Consider the following 12,842-nt stretch of genomic DNA (forward strand, 5'->3'; position numbering starts at 1 on the left):
AGTGCTGTATTTTTACCATGCTAACTCTCTTGAAGTTAAGAACTCAGATATTTTGAAGCAATATTAAATATAAGATTGCTCTTACCTAAAAGTGCCTAGATCATCCTCTCAGATGTCCCTCCAAATGCAGAACTAATGCTAAAAAGTCTCAGACACCTAAATAGTAATAAGTCACCAGGATCAGATTAGGCATTTATCCAAAAGTTCTGAAAGAACTCAAATGTGAAATTATGGAACTTCTCACTGTGGTTTGTAACCTATCCTTTAAATCGTTTTCTGTACTAAATGATTGGAAGATCGCTAATGTGGTGCCAATCTTTAAAAAGAACTCTAGAAGGCCATTACAGAGCAGTAAGTCTAATTCTAGTACCAGATAAATTGGTAGATGTGGCCACCTCATCTCAAAAATGATATCTTGGCATTGGAAAAGGTTCAGAAAAGGGCAACAAAAATGATTAGGAGCATGGAATGGCTGCCATATGGGGCAAGAGTAATAAGTCTGGGACTTTTCAGATTAGAAAAGAGGAAACTAAGAAGGGATATGATAGAGGTCTATAAAATTGTGATTGGTGAAGAGAAAGCAAATAGGGAAAAGTTATTTTCTTATTCCCATAACACAAGAACTAGTGGTCACCAAAATAAATTAATAGATAGCAGGTTTAAAAAAAAAAATCAATAAAAGGAGGCATTCCTTCACACAATGAACCTGTGGAACTCCTTGCCAGAGGATGTTGTGAACAGCAGGACTTTTAACAGGCTTAAAAAAAAGCTAGATGAATACAGGGATAGGCCCATCAATGGCTATTACGATGGGTAGAAATGATGTCCCTAGCCCTTGTTTGTCAGGAGCTGGGCATGGGTGACAAGGGTGGTGTCAAGGCTAAATCCCCACTCTGGCACGATGAATGCAGAAGTGGGTGCCCATAAAAGTACCCCAAAACCTTATCTTTCCAGGCTTTGGTATAAAGCTTCTCCCCAAAATCTTAAAAGCCTAGATTTTGGGGATAAAAATCCACTGCCACCACCCAAGTAATGGTAAGAAAAGCAGTGAAGAGATCACTTGGGAAATCTCAGCCCTAAAGTAAAACCAGGACACAAAAAATTTAACCAATACCATGTTAATAAAAAAAGAGAACTTTTATTATTACCACAATACTCCTGTTACAAGCATAATGACTAGATGGAAAAAGTCACCAATTAATAAACTCATGGGGAATTTTCCCATGGGGAACAAAACTTAGTTACAAAAGGGAGGAAACCCCATTTCTAAATGCACAGACATCAGATCCACAGTCCCAAACCATAAAACAGATTTATCTAAACTTTACCCTACGTACAGATAGTAAAGAGTTTTTTCTTGGAGAGAGACATCGTGTCTGCCCCCTCAGTATCTGGAGAGAAACTGCCCATGGACAAAACAAGGGAAAAACCAAAAACTCCTTTGTCCCAGTTTGAAATTACTGCCTGCATTTCTATTGGCTGCCTGCTACCTGGTTAGGTACAGTTTACCCCTTAGTCTCCAGACTCCTAGCTAACTCTCATGGTCATGACAGGTGTGATCCCTTGATGATTACTTGTGCTGTTCATTCCCTCTGAGGGTACCTAGCATTGGCCATTGTAGGAAGACAGGATACTGGGATTCATGAACCTTTGGTCTGACCCAGTATGTTCATTCTTATGTTCACCATGGGACCTCACAGAGCATCAGATTCTTCTCTAGTTGCAAGGTGGGAGGGAGCCACATTGTTCCCCTGATATGAAGACAATTAGGGAAGGTAACAACCCCAGGAAAGCTCTGGTTCTGGGGCATTATAGAAGACCAAAGTGCAAGAGGAGCAGAGGGATGGGCTGCCTCCCGTGGAAAGCCTGGGATCCATGAAGTTTGTCAGAGCAAAGGCTGGGAACTTGGCCAATGTAAAACCAATTTGCGTTGCAATTCTCAAAACCACATCTTTTCTGTGGAGACTGTTTCTCTGTCATACTACAACTTCCTCCACTATCTTTTTGGCATAGAAGCTGTTTAAATAAAGGTCAGTTATATGGAGCACAGAGTTTCTCTCTTCTACAGTCACACACACACATATTGCTATTAGACAATCAGCTAATTTCACTCCCTCTGGTCAGGAGGCTATCAACCACTCCACACATGTGGAACATGTTCCTGATTGGGTATTTCCTTGTCTAGTACATGATGAGGGTTTACTCCATCACAGTCTGATTTACACTTCCCTAATATAAAAAGTACTCCCCCTTCTTTCCCCCACACCCAATTTTGTAATTGTATTTTATTTATTTATTAGCTCAAACTTAAAACAATTAATCCTTAGCCAGAGACCAGGCCTTGAAAATTTCAGTCCAAACTAAACAGACTAAATTCTGCTGGTGGAAGGGACAAGCTTTCCAGCTACACAGAACTCTTCTTTAGGTTTCTCACATCTCATTGACTGAGAGACCTGAAGGAAGAATTCAGTATCACTCAAATGATTGTCCCTTCCACCAACAGAGGTTGGTCCAGAAAAAGATATTCCCTCACCCATATTGTCTCTAATATCCTGGGACCAATATGGCTACAACACTGCAAACCCCAGACTGGAAAGATTCAGACATTTGAGCACCTGAAATGGGGGAGAGGGAGGATGGGGGTTTGTGAAATGGAAACCCTAACTGTAGCTGATGTTAACATTTCAGCTAATGTGAATCTATAAAAAAATTATGTACCACAATTTAATTTTGTATGATCTTCATATTAACAGTAACAAAAGTGTTCCCCGTGTACTTTAATATCCACTTTTGCTGGCATTGTATTTATGATAATTTGCATGAGCCACATCTACCCTCTAATGAGATGCTGAATGCCCTCAATTCTCATTAACTTCAATGGAAATCATCTGAGATCAGGACCTTTCCTTTCTGCAGGATTCAATCCTGGGTATTTTATTGCTACTATAAATTACAATGATAACCTGTTTACTCTAGCACATGAATAATATACATAAATGTGTTACAAACTGTTTTAAGGAAATCCAATAAAACTTCACTATACAACTATTATATTATAATACACTAAAGGTAATGGCTAAACTCTTGCAAACCAGGGGAAATAATCTTTTACCATTAATTGCCTTGACTTCTTTTCACTTCTCACAGCATTTAAGATTTTATGGTTTTTAAGAGACAAACTACAAATAGATAGATTCATGAGTGACCTTATCTGTCATCATGTATCTGATACCTAGTCCTTAAAAACAATACATAAAACTGTGAGTATATTAGTTTGAGAGATGCCACTCTGCCAAAAGAAGGGTAAAGAAAAATAAAAAAAGCCATAAAGAAAGAACTAGTAAAAAGCAGTGGGTGAAAATGTCAAATATGTTGTTAGCTGGACACCAAGATTTCTCCTGAAACCTTGAGACTGTTAAAGAATTCTGGACATGCTTAGCAAAGCATTTGAATGACATACTGGGAGTTCAGTGCAGTTGAAGAAAAACAAAGAAGAAAATAAGAATGTACAATTTAATGTTCCATTAGACTACAAGTGGGTTTCAGATGAGGGCCCTTCATGCAGAATTTGATATAAAAGAAAGCTACAATTGGATTTGTTTTAGAACTAATTTTGAGGAAGATATTCCTATTTGCATTGTCTCCGTACACAAATACACTTCTGAATTTAGAATAAGTTTCTCTCTTCCTTACTGGATAAAAATAACTTCTTTACTCTGCATACATCAGCCTCTTGTTATTGGGTTGCAGGTTTAAAACAAACAAAAGGAAGTTTTTCTTCATGCAGCGCAGAGTCAACCTGTGGAACTCCTTGTCAGAGGATGTTGTGAAGACCAGGACTTTAACAGAGTTCAAAAAATAACTAGATAAAGCCAGGCTAGGTAGGAATGGTATCCCTAGCCTCCGTTCATCAGAGGCTGGCAATGAATGACAGGAAAGGGATCACTTGATGATTACTTGTTCTGTTCACTCCCTCTGAGGCATCTGGCATTGGCCACTGTCGGCAGACAGGATACTGGGCTAGATGGACCTTTGGTCTCACCCAGTATGGCCCTTCTTATGGTCTTAAGCTTTGTAGTACAGGTTACACCTCTCTAATCCAGGACCCTGCACAGATGTTCCTGGAAAGCACCAGTAGCTGGGAATTGGGCAGCAGCAGGGCCAGCAGCTGGGAGCCCCCTAAGCTCAGTGAAATCTCTGACACTCAACCAAAAGCCCTCATTCTCTTCAACCTCTGCTCATATAAACTTCTTCCACACTTGACTCCTCCCAGCTCAGTATATTTGGATACAATTTCATTCTGTTATCTTAAATGGGAACATCAGGGGACATCATCTCTACATAGGCATCAAATATGGATGAACAATCCTTTGAAAAATCTTCAATGGGAATCAAACCTATCACCTTCCAAAGTACAGGACCTCCTTGGTCCAACACCCTCAGGGCTAGTCCAAAACATGGGAATTTGTTGAACAAGGGGAGGTCAATGGCAGACCCTCTGCGGCTGCCATCCAGTCTCTTCTCCAGCCACCGAGCTCTAATTCCTGCCATTGCCCACCCCCAGCTGTGCTCCCAGACCTGACAGGGCCATTGGCCTCCCCAGCAGGGCACCCAGGCCTGGCAGGCCTTCCAGCTGCTACCTGACTCCCAGCCACTGGTGATCTCTGGTCCAGGAATATCCATTGGGAGTCCCAGATTAGAGAGATTCAACCTATACTACAAAGATTAAACATCTTCTAAACAAGTTAGCTCAGATCATGAGCCTTTAGACATTTGGAGAAACTACAATCCAAACAGGAAAGGCTTGATTTGCTATTCTCCCCTGCACAGTATTTTCTTAAAAACAGACAAATTGCTTTGCAATGTCTCATTCACTGCTTTCACAAACACTTTCATGCCAAACTAGTTTCACAGCCCTTTCTGACCTGAAGATTTACTAATTAATCTGGATACCTATCAAATGAAACTTAGCTGATAATTACCTATTCAGCTTCCTCTGTTCCAACAGAACACGACTCTACAGTCACTGACACACTTCAGCTAATAACCTCAAGTTTAATCTTGAAGGTATTTTTGGAGAGGGTTCCTGAACTAGGGAATTTGGTTCAGCAGAGTCCTAGTCTATTGGTATTTAAGTTCCATCACAAGTCCTACTTCTTGTCCTGGGGCTTCTTGAGGAAAAGGGATGAGTAATTTCAGTGGGAAACCTTAAGAAAGAAGATGATGTTCTGGACAATGTATTACTACTCTAGAATACTGCTTCACATTGTTATTCCTCGTCTCCTATTTGTATGTGAGACCAGCATTCTGAATGGGGGCAATTTGAAAAATCCAAATAAATGGAATCAACAGGTGAAGAATGAACATTGCTGTCCTTAAGCAGCAAACACTTCCCAGCAACAGAAAATGAACTCTGGGGTTTCATATGAGATACACCCATGAAGCTGTTCTACACAAATAAGGCTGTTATTTTCTAATGTTGTATAACAAAAATAGGCCCTGTTTCCATTTCAGTCTTGAAAAGTATAGTCCAGAAAATCATGCCCTACATTATCACAGATCAATTATTCTGTTGCAAAAATATTTAGAGTATATAAATGTTTATAAACCATTAACACAATATTGTATGATTTATTATGTTGAGTACATCTGCAGAAAGTTAGCCACTGGTTTATGGAATAAGGAAAATGTCTGAAAATTATCACTGAAACAGAATTTCCACATACCGTAAGAAAATATCAATTAATAGAAGACATACTTGCTGTTGCCCAGGTCCTTCATGGCAAGGGGATGGTGGTGGGGAAGGTGCAGGACTCAGGACAGGGCCTTGGGGATATGTGGGGGGTGCAGGAGTCTGGGAGTAGGTGAGTAAGAGTGAGAGTTGAGGGACGAGGAGGGACTCAGGGCAGGGGGTCCCATCCACAACCCTCCCCTCCAGCTACCAGGGATGTTTTCTATCTCCCTAACACCATCCGGATGCCAGGGGCCTTTTTTCTCACCCCAGTCTTTCCCTGGTTACCAGTGGCCTTTTTTCTCACCCTTCCAATACTGCATCCAAGGGCTGAGAGGTGGGAGGAGAAGGTTTGGGGCAAGAGGGATACTTACTCAATGTGCTGGCAGGCAAGATGGCAGAGTTCAACCCTGCTGGCCACTCCCTGGGTGATATGGCTCCCTGGGTGATATGGCTGCACAATAGCTCTCCCCTGTGGGCTCATTGTCCCCAGTGGCCAGTCTCATATCATGTCCCTCTAAACAGCAACACTTCTTTTTGCATTTTATGGAAAATAGTTCTTTTCCAAGTACTTCCAGATGTCAAGGCACAACCAAACCTTGATCTTGCTTTAAGTTAGGAGAAAAGAAAGCTACATACCAGATTTGGTGGTCCTAGCTCTAACCAATGAGTCAGTTTGTCCAAGAACTCCTCCTAACAGACAGACACACTCAAATATATGTAAGTAGATACATGCCTTAAAACTAGTAATTTCACAATCTTCATTTCTATTCAATCAAATGTTATGGGGACTTCTTAATCAATCAGTGTAATCCTAGAAAAGGATCAGGAGAGCATTAACAGAGTATTAGGGAAAGGTACAACTAATTCATTATATTACCTATAATTAGGTCTCTCAGGTTTTCTGCAGCCTGTCTATGCACAGAACGTTCGTTGATTTTAAATGGGATTTCTATATATGAAGAAGTTCCAGGCTATTTTTGTTTAGTCTAAATATTTTCCAAATTTAACTGTTTTAAGGGAGATGAAATGTATTGTTCTTGATATTGTGATAATGTGTGGTTTAAACACATTCCTCAAAGGATGACAGAAGAAAAACAACATTAGGTAAAATTCTCAAAATAAACAAATATCTCATTACCTGCACTGCAATGTATTCAAAGCTGCATTAACAAACTGGGCACGTCACTACTTTTCTGTGCCTACATTCCCCTAGCTGTAATATGAGAGCAGTAACTCTGATCTACATCTTGGTCTGTTTATGAAGCTCACAGTAGAAAGCCTATAGTTAAGGGATGAGGGATGCGCACAATTCATTTGTGCACATAGAAACTGGTGTTATTTCTGCAGGTCTCCAATATCTTGTTAGCCCACAGATGAATGTACATAAATAGGTATTTTCCCCTTCTATTAATGCCTTACAGTCAGAGCACAAAAAAACCCACACAAGACCAGATGCAACTAGTGTATATGCTGAACTGAAATCATGAAGCATCTGTTAATAAGACTGCTTAAACCTTAGAACATGAGCCAATGCTTTGATAGGTCATCAGTCCCTATTTGTGCCTTATTCACCAGTGGAAGGGACACAGAGCCACAGTCAAAGGTTGTGGTTTGCAAGTCCAATGAACTGAAACACTGGGGCTGTGTCTACATTGGCGCAATCTTGCGCCAAAGCAGTCGCTTTTGCGCAAAAACATGCTGCCTGTCTAAAGTGGCGGGGAGTTCTTGCAGAAGAACACTGACGTTCTAATGTGTGAAATCAGTGCTTCTTGTGCAAGAACTATGATGCTCTGGCTCAGGAATAAGCCCTCTTGTGCAACTGTTCTTGCGCAAGAGGCCAGTGTAGACAGGCAACATGAATTTCTTGCGCAAGAAAACTCCATTTCTGGAAATGTTCCTACTTGTAACCTTGTCCATTAAAATATTTGTAGTAAAAAACCAGAAAATAGTGTGATATTTGTAATATGAAATTAATTTGTCTAAAATTCTTACAAATACTCTAATGGGAATAAACATTTTATAGTATTTGCCTAACTCTACTTCTTAAGTGCTAGACTATATTAAAAATAATGAGTGCTTTATAATATGAGAGTTCATTGACCAGCTGTCTTTGTAAAAAAAAAATCTTTATCTCTGTTTGATGGTCTTTGATATAACCTTAACATAGCTAAAAGAAAAGACAGGTAGGAGAGAAGTTATAACAACAAAGGGCATAGAATACGTTTAAAAGCATTGTTTTAGTGTTATGTTTCTCAAATACGATTGGTAGCCTTTTGCTTATTACACAACACAGTGTGCTAGTGGGGTGATGCTACATTGTTCCCCTCCTGTTTCATGGTATGGGCCCTACCTTAGTCATTGAGTTGTGAATGTATCTTTAAAATGGTTATTCCAATACCAAAACCACAGATGCTTCTGCATAAGAACGGGAGGGTCATTTAAAGTTGGTGTTTTATATTTGTTACAATTATTAGTTCATTTAGTAGGATGGAAATCAGCTGAAGCAGAGTCTTTCAGTACATTCTGTTTGTGCCCTTTTTTATTAGTATTCTTAATCCCAGATTACTTTTAAAGTCAATTTACTGACTGTTAACTTTGACTCAGGGGAGAATATTGAAAACGACAGTAATTATGTATCCGGCTGTAATTTTAGAAGGTCCATCAAGTTACAGCATGAGAATGCTGATGAGTTGGGTTTTTTACAATGATGGGAATGAGTCCAGTTTTAAGGAAGGTGGGAGAATCACTCCCTTTCCACCTTCTCTATGACCTTACACAGCCAGGAAAATATCAGGCAAGGGTCTGAGTCCATGGAAGAGTGCTCTCAGGAGAATTGTTTCCCTTTTGTCCTCCAAACACTGTACCTAGATTCTCACACCTAAATGAATTCTAGAGATTTTGGTGGCCGCAGGCACAATGAGAATATGCCTGAACTGGAGCCATGCTGCCATTTTAGCTGACACCAAACATTTGCTGGATCCAGAAGGATGGTTATGTTTATGAGACTCTCTGCCAGTTTTGCACTGTGTAAGCGTGGTTGTTCTGCGCAGGGGTAATGTTATGTGTGAGTATTTATAGAGAACCAATCTTTGTCATATTCAAATGCTGCATTCTCCCCTCTCAAGCGCTAAGCACCCCACCAAAAAGTAAACTCCTTCATGAAGCAGCCAGAAACACCTAGGCTACATCTACACTGCAAGGTTTTTGCACAAAAACCTATGGAACATACACCTCAAATGCACTTTTGTGCAAGGAATTTTTTTTTTTTTAAACTGGAAGGGACCTTGAGAGGTCATCAGTCCAGTCCCCTACCTTCACAGCAGGACCAAGTACCATCCCTGACAGATTTGCCCCAGAACCCTAAATGGCCCCCCCTCAAGGATTGAACTCACAACCCTATGTTTAGCAGGCCAATGCTCAAACTACTGAGCTATCCCTCCCCCTGTAAAATAGCAGAACAGAGGGCTTTTTTCAGTGTAGGTAAACCTCCTTTTACAAAGCATAACTCCCTTTTGCTCAAGAGTTCTTGCACAAAAAGGCAAGTGTGGATGCTCCAGAGGGATGCTCCTATGGGAAAAAACACAGGTGCTCTGATGGCCATTCTGTGAATGGCCATCAGAGCTTTCTTGCACAAGAGCATCCACGCGGTGTAGACTTTGAGGTGTGGACATGCTCTTGCTCAAGAAGTTTTTGCGCAAAAACTCTTGCATAAAAGGCTTCTTGCTCAAGAAGCATGTAGTGTAGACGTAACCCTAATGAGCAACAAGGCCCACATCTTCAAAGGTATTTAGGCACATAACTTCCCCTGGTATGTAAATACCTTTGAAGAGCCCAAGACCCAAAATCCGCTACAGCAATATAGAAACCCTGGTTTACCCCTCAATTACAGGGACTGCAATTCAAATACTCACCTGTTTTTCTGTCTAAATAGCTTGCCAGATTCCCCACTGATTGAATTATATGGTTATTTAATTGATCACACCAGGAACAAGCACCATCTAGCTCATCCCTAATAGATGTTTATCCCACCTGCTCTTAAATATTTCCAATGCTGGAGATTCCACATCCTCTCTACTAGGCAATTTATTCCAGTGTTTAATCACCCTGATAGGTAAGAATGTCCAACCTAAACCTCCCTTGCTGCAATTTAAGATCATTGCTTCTTGTCCTATCATCAGAGGTCAAGGAGAACAATTTTTCTGCTTTCTCCTTGTAACACCCTTTTAGGTGCTTGAAAATTGCTATCATGTCCCCTCTCAGTCTTCTCTTTTCCAAACTGAACAAACACAGTTCTTTCAGTCTTCCCTCATAGATCACATTTTCTAGATCTTTAATCATTTTTGTTGCTTTTGCAACAGCGTCACACTGTTGACACATATTCAGCTTGTGGTCCAGTGTGATGGGGTGAACAAGCCCCACACTAAAGGGCTGAGAGTAGCCCAGGCCCAGCTGGCTGAAAGGGCCCCGCCCTTACACCCCTGCTGGGCATGCGCCCAGCTGAGCCAGTATATAAAGCGGGCAGTGGCCCAGTACAAGAGGGAACAGCTAGAGGTCAGGAGGAGCCAGGCTGCAAATCCAATGTTCCTACAGCATCTCAGACTCAACTGAAGGCTAACATGGGACCCCGGGAGTGAAGCTGACCCTAACCCCGCAGAGTAATGGGCACACCTACCGTGCCAACTCCAGCCCTGTTAAGGACTGCTGGACAGGCTAGGAAAGGGGGGGTGGGTGGTAGGAAGCAGCCCAGGGCATAGGTTTCCTGATTCTGCTTGGTGCATAGCAGCTGGATTCCCCACCAAGCCTGGCAGGACCTAGAGTCCCTGCCCACAGGGCCCTGGGCCAGGACCCAGTGGAGAGAGAGGGCCTGGGTCCCCCTACCACCTCTTGCCGCACCTGGGGAGTCACTCGGGCCTGGAGAGGCTTTTCCCCAGAACTAGGCCTGGGTACCATATATGCCCTGAGAGCAGGGCCGAGACTTTTGGGATTTGGGGTACCGTATATGCCATGAGGGCAGGGCCTGGACCAAGACACGGGCCAGTAGAAGGGGGCTGCAACCACCATCAGGGATATCCCCCCTGACATCCGGTATGACCCCTAAATCCCTTTCTGCCGTACTCCTTCCTAGACAATCACTTCCCATTCTGTATGTGTGAAACTGATTGTTCCTTCCTAAGTGGAGTACTTTGTTAATAGAAATGTCAAAATGACATTATATTTGCAAGGGAAGAAGGTTGGTTTGAATCCTAAATACAGTAGAGTGTTCCTTTTTAAAACTCAGCCTGGTCTTAGCGCACACCATTTGGCAAATGACCACCTGCCTAGTTCCAAGAGAGGGGCCCACTTCAAAAGGCTGTTTCAGAAAAAGCTGCCAGAAGGTCATGTAAACAGAAGCGAGCAAGGAGGACAGTAAGGGATATAAGTAAATGACCAAAGGGCACAACTGGATTTTGTTGTTACCTTACCTGCAAAAGTAGGGAGAAGTATAAATAGGGAAATTTTTTGCCAGTTAGAGAGAAACAATTAAAGGATCTGCAAATGCAGGTAAGAGGACTTTTTATACCAACTACAAGAAGAACATTCAAAAGAAAGTCTCTGACTTGGCATTTCTGGGACAGATTACGTTGAAATCACAACAAAAAGTCATTTTGCTGTAATCAGATACATAACAAACCACTTAAATAGTGACGATCTGGGCTGGTTTACATTGCTGGAGCTAAAGATAGACTTTACCTCTCCGAATACCAAAACAAGAACAAACTGCAATATCTAAAGTGGAGGCAACACAGAAAGAGAATGTTGAAATATTAAAGTTGCTTGAAATACACTTTCAGGAATGTCTGAAAGAAATTGAAAAGCAAACATACTCAGAACATACACAAGGGCCATACCTGCAGAGTCTCTGGAGTAAAGCACATGCCACTGCTACAGCTGCATTGTATTCTCCCAAGCTTTCCTCTGTGACATTCTCAGCAGAATGCCTATCCTTAAAGAGCTCAGTGCAGGTAAATTCAGTTCTGGCATTTCTCATGAGAGGCATTGCCAACCCGTCTGGATTCCAGAAGATTTTAATAGGCCAAAAGTCCAGTCTGTGGGGGTGGGGAAGTAGGACCAAGGTAGGCTCCCTACTTGCTCTGGCTCAGCACGGCTCTCAGAAGCAGCAGCATGGTCTTGTGGCTTGTAGGAGAAGGCAAAAGCAGCCAAAGAGGCCCCCTGCACAATGCCTCTGCCCCGAGTGATGACTCCACAGCTCCTATGGGCCATGGCCTCTAGCCAATTGGAGCTGTGGGGTCAATGCCTGCAGACAGGCGCAGTGAACAGAGCCACTTGGCCACCCCTGCCTGCATCTAGGAGCTGCAGGGATGCGCCACCGCTTCTGGGAGCTCTCCAACATTAAGTGACACCCTGCTGCAGCCTGCACCCAACACCAACTCCCCTGCTAAAACTCCCTTCCAGAGCCTGCACCCCAAACCCGTGCCCTAGTCCTAGCCCCATCCTGCATCTAAACTCCCTTCCAGAGCCCACACACCAATCCTCTGTCTCAGACAAAAGCCCCCTCCAAAACTCTGAACCCCTCAGGCCCACCTCCAGCCCAGAGCCCACACTGTACCCCCAACCTCCTGTTTCATCCTGGTGAAAGTGAGTGAGGGTGAGGGAGAGAGAGTGGTGGAGGAAAAGAGGTTGGAGTAACCAGGTGTGGGACCTCAGAAAAGGGGTAAGGGGCAGAGCAATGGTTTTTGGATCTGTGGGATTAGTTAGTTGATAACCCTATTTATGAGAACTGCACTGGCATAGGAGGCAGCTAAACTACCACCAGCAGGGGAACCCTACAAATAAAGGAAATAGTCAAGAATTAATTTCTAGGTGCTGTAAATAAATTTTGAACCATGTAATATGGTACAGAGTACTTGGCTCAATAGCTCTAGTACTTCTATAGGTACAAATACTGCAAATGTTTGTGCCTTTGCTTAATTTCCCTATAGTGAGTCATCTGTGATTTCACTGCAATGAAATTAGGCACATGTGTAATTGTTGGAAAGGTTGGGTCCATAATGTCCTTCTTTATGACCACTTGCATTCAATTGCCCTGGCATAAATGTTTGTTTAGAGA

The sequence above is a fragment of the Pelodiscus sinensis genome, chromosome 3, assembly GCF_049634645.1.
Source record: "Pelodiscus sinensis isolate JC-2024 chromosome 3, ASM4963464v1, whole genome shotgun sequence".
In the NCBI taxonomy this organism is placed as follows: Eukaryota; Metazoa; Chordata; order Testudines; family Trionychidae; genus Pelodiscus; species Pelodiscus sinensis.